Here is a 5,014-nt window from a genome sequence, read left to right on the forward strand (position 1 = left end):
GTTTGCCAACGGAAACACATCTGGGTGGCAGATGAGTTTGCGGCGGCGAAAATGAACCGTCACAGGTTGTGGGAAACTCCACCACCGGGGATTTATTTCGGTAGAGTGAAAGACAACAAACCCTAGCGCGCAATGTGTTAAGCGTTTGTTTTTGTGAACCGAAAGTCACACGTCACCGATAACCACAACCTGTCGAACGCCCAACGAACCGGACCAAATAATCCCTTTCCGGTCGTGAACTGTTTGTTCCTGTTGACAGCTTTGCGACTTTGCGGTTCGATCGCCATCGGTGACGAGGACCGAGGATGGGTTTTCCTCTCCGAGTGTTTGTCTGTTTGCGTGCCTGTTTGTTTCAATTTCCGTAATCTGAAACAGACCGCACCGATTTGTTTCCTTTTGACGGCCCGGTTCCTACCATCTGGCGGGCGGTGGAAAAGGGGTGAAAAACTTACGCGACCCTGGGAAATCTTTCGAAAGTTTCCACCCGGCACACGCGCCACGTCTGAGGAGAGTTTGGTCCGTTTCTGTGTGTCAACCGATTGAACCGAAGCCGATGAGTTTTGTTTTGTTTGATTGTCCGGAGACAAACATCTTTAACGTAGCCGAACTTAAGCCCTCCCGAAAGGTGCGGCTAGTTTAGAGCTTAGGATGGTCCGAGTCGTGAATGGACAAACAAAGTGCTGCAAAGAGACCGTAAGCTCGTTCTAATCGGAGCCGTGCACATTTCCGGAAACGGGATGAACCTCAATGGTTGAAACTTTTCTTACGTGATCAACTACACTAATGGATGGATTGTGTTGTCATGTTTGTTTGTTTGACTGTTTTTCAATGTTTCACACTTGAACGCTGTTCGAAGGCAGGATGTTATTAATAGCCTCTAACGACGCGCTTCGGAACCGGAATACCGGAAATATCTAATCAAACAATTACATACTTGATTTTATTTAGAATTTCTGCCGTTCCCATAACAGTCATACTTTAAAATCGTCCCACAACCGTAGAACAGATGTTCAAAGTGGTGCCAGAGATAACAAAACGATTAGTTCTTCAAAGGATGTTTTGAACTATTTTCGTTCTGTACACGTAAAAAAAAAATCCAACATATTGATATTGCCTCAAACAGAGAGAGAAATTGGTTTTTTGAAAACACAAAACAAGCTCATAACGAGAAATGAGAAATTACAATAGGAAAACAAACGATTTCAAACTAGTAGGTGAATGATATTCTTCATAAAAGATACAAAAACCAACAAACAACAGATTTAAAAATATATAAATGTACGGAAGACTTCCGATTATCGGTGGTTGTTCTATAGTTTTGTACTATTTATTTTATTCCTACATTTTATTTATCTTCCCCCCCTAGAAAGAAAAACTTTCATAGCTTATATCAAAGGTTGTGCACAAAAAGCAACACTTTCTATGGAATCAACATGTTCAAGTGATGGTAAAACTATCCCAAGTTGATGCTGAATAGCTTCGTGAGAGTACTTGTATAAACTCATCTTCATATTGTTCCGCCCAATTGCAAAAGAATGAACACGATAAGTATCGAAAAAGGATCAAAGGGAAACCAATAGTCTAAAACCCGGCTTCACCGTGCGGGTAAAAAAACGAAACAAATCGGAAAGAATACAACACGAATTGACATGAACGCCCGAATGTCCGAAAAAAAAGTATCAAACGATCCTCGTCCAGTTAACGATGCAAGAATGGAAAGAAAAGGAACACGATGTTTCGAGAAAGAAAGAAACTCTTAGTCAAGGAACGCAAAAGAATCGTGACGAAATCGGACAGCCTCACGCTTGTCGCTGCCCGTCGTCTTAATTATAATAACAATCAATAAAATTGTATTATTCAAATTCACGTTCATCATTGATTTCCAATCAGCCCGTCGTTGAGGAAAGAAGCAGATGTGAGAAGGTAAAGTGGGGTGGTATGGGGTTCAAACAAGCGTGATGGTTTAAAAGGTGGTGGACTGCCGGGGAGGACGATGAAGGGATAGAAATATTCATGGAATTATGACTTTATCATAATAATAAAACTCCGAAACGAGAAAGAATTTTGATCTCTGTTTTGATTTCAGCTTTCATCTGCGGTATTCTTTCGCCTCATCGCGCCCCGGGAACGAGAAGGTACGGATTGGCAGGACGTCGGACCTCCGCCATTCTGCTGGAGCCGACGACCCGCCAGCTTTCAACTCCCGGACCGGAGGATTTCTAATTCAATTTCTCATTTCACGGTGTGGACGCTCGCTCCGGGCCGAGGGAAGCGATCTCCGGCGATCGCCCCGGCTCAAACCACATCAGTGGTGTAATCCATCTTAATCTCACCAGCATCTCGAGTTCTCGGGCTCGCGGGCGGGTGAGATATCCCCGACTCCCGTCCCGGCGTCACCCCACCCGGCTCTTATCGCACGAGACGTGTTGAAGACGATTAATCAGTCGTGATTTCAACAGGTCCGCACCTGGATTACCGGGCGAGCTGCGGGAGACACTGCGGGCACTCCTGGGTCCGGGCCTCCCTGGGGTCGGTGTAACACTTCCCAGGAGTTTTGGAGTCCGTGAAGTGGCCCGGGCCGGGCGGGATTGAATGGAATCTTGATAAGTCTCACATACATAATCCGGTCCGACTCGCGGCGCGCGGATCGTCGTCCGCGAAGGAGCTCACGAAGCCAGCCTACGTCACCCGGTCGGGGCGAGCTGGCCGCGCACAATGGGATGGACGATAGGATTATTAACTCATTACCCGTATTGTGTGGCAAATATTTATACACGGAACATAATCCGATTAGAGGCCGAGCGTTAAATTGTCAAATAATCGGTTTTGTCGTCAGGTCGCAAGCCGACGTCGTCTGGGAGGACCGAGCCCGGGGAGTCCGGCTGGGAGCTCCATTGTGGCACCGAGTGGAGCGTTTTTTCTTCTTTCTAGTGTCACGACGCTCAAAAGATTATGTTTCGGCTGTTAATGATCCGCCGGTGTTAACCGTTCCGTCCGGAAACTGTCGGTTGTCGTGTTTCGCGCGCGCGGCTTAATCATATCGGAACTCACAAGCTGAGCGGAGCTACAATCGGTTGCTATTTAACCGTAGCAAATTGCTTCTTTCTATTGTCTAATGGAGATCTAACGATGACGGTTAAGGATGTTTTTTCGGGTCAAAATGAAGTTATCAATTCCATCGAGTATCAATTAATCATTCCAAGCGTTGTGTGAGAAAAACTATTACCATTCTCAATTCTTATTTAAGAAGATTTTGGATCACTAAAGATTCTGCTTTAATCGATTACAATTTGATAACTTTTGTTAATTATTTATAAATAAAACTACGATTCTAATTTGACGTGTCAGTTACGTAACAGAAGTCAAAAGTTTAATTCTGATTTAAATCAATGTCATATTATTGTTAACATTACTATCATGGTTCATGGGTTCGACACCTCGAACTTTTTACATGAGATTGTTTTTTAAATGGGAATAACTAGGGTAGTTATCAGTAGTTTGGTTATCATTTCCACAATTTCCCAGAGGGTGCTTTTGAGTGTCATTTGGTTGATTTTTTGGAGCTTATCTAAATATTTCGTTTAAGAAATCAAGAGTTTTTTGGGTTAATTAGCGGTATGTCTCTTTTACAATGTTGGAATTTACTATAGCAATGTAGAAATAATCATTATAAAATTATTCTAATAATTTTCTCTCACTTCGCTGCTGTACTTTCATAAAAGAAACATTTAAATTTCTATCTTTTGCATGCTACACAAAGGTATGATTGTTTCTCTCGTCGTTTTATTTTGAACTTATACTTTGAACCAAAGTTTGATTTTGTTTTATTTGAGTTAAATTTTGCAAAATATGAAATGAATCAGTACAACATTATTATCTAACTATAACAATTTTGAAGGTATTTACCATTAGTATAACGTCATGGGGATATAGCTCAGTGGTAGAGCGTTCGCTTTGCATGTGAAAGGCCCCGGGATCGATCCCCGGTATCTCCAATAATAATTTTTATTTATTTTATTTTTCTTGTAATCAAATCTAAGGAGGCACATCTTGAGAAAAGTGTTTCGTCTTTTTCGTCTTCATAACAAAAATTCTTGTTTCATTTCATAATATAACTTGTGAACATATTTAGCTTTTGCAGGATTAGTCAGCCATCGCTATAATACCCTCAAGTCCTTTGGCGCGGACTGACCGCGAAACCTTTCCATTCTCTACGTGTGATTACCGGTGAGAACCGGTGTTTCCATTCCGCCGGTGCTCTTTTGACTAAGCGGCACTCCGACCAAGAGCACGTCCGCCGAACGCGAAGCGTTTCTAATTCCACGGCGCATGGAAAGTGTGAGAAAACCCCGGACCCGATCAATCGGGCACCGAAATGCCAGCTCAGCTTCTCCGTTGTTGTGTTGTTGTTGTTGGTGGTGGTGGTGATGCTGGCTGTTGTCGCGTTTTATTGTTAGTCTTTGGCGCAACTTCCTCCCCCGGCGTCCCTTCATTCCCAACCATCGACCGCCGAAAGGCGCATGTAAGTCAACATACACCGCGAGCGATTATGCTGATATGCGTAGATAATCGCTGAATGGGAGACGTCTCAATAGTCGTCTGAGTCGTCTCGAAGGCCAGCGCAAAAAAAAAAGAGGGCGCACATCCAGGACTGTGGCCATTGTGCGGGCGTTCGTTCGTTCGTTTAGGTTCGAACTCGGCGAAGGAAGGAAGGAATGGTCGTTTTCTTTCGCTCGATCAATAGCTCACATTTGGACCGGTTCGGAGGATCGGTTCCGAAACCGTCGGGAATGTCTGTGGCATTTATTGGCCGGCTACGGAACGTGCTGCAATCATGGGAAGCAGCATCCCATCCCGCTCGGTTGCGGCAGGGAAGAATTCGCCCTCTTCCGGGCGCTTCGAGCGCGTTGTGAGTTCTCCGCAAGCGCGAACCCAGCGCGAACGCTTAGTTAAATTTATGCAAGAAAGCTAATAATTCGACACTGCACTTCCTGTGTCCCGGGTCGTGCTGTGC

The 5,014-nt window shown here is 44.3% G+C and overlaps 1 non-coding gene across 1 annotated transcript; it reads left to right on the top strand.

Moving 5' to 3' along the window:
* The first annotated feature begins 3,923 nt into the window (after positions 1–3,923).
* On the top strand, positions 3,924–3,995 carry Trnaa-ugc (transfer RNA alanine (anticodon UGC)). Its single transcript has one exon. It is a non-coding gene; the product is annotated as a tRNA-Ala (tRNA).
* Positions 3,996–5,014: the final 1,019 nt, after the last annotated feature.

The sequence above is a fragment of the Anopheles ziemanni genome, chromosome 2 (genome assembly GCF_943734765.1).
Source record: "Anopheles ziemanni chromosome 2, idAnoZiCoDA_A2_x.2, whole genome shotgun sequence".
Classification (NCBI taxonomy): Eukaryota; Metazoa; Arthropoda; class Insecta; order Diptera; family Culicidae; genus Anopheles; species Anopheles ziemanni.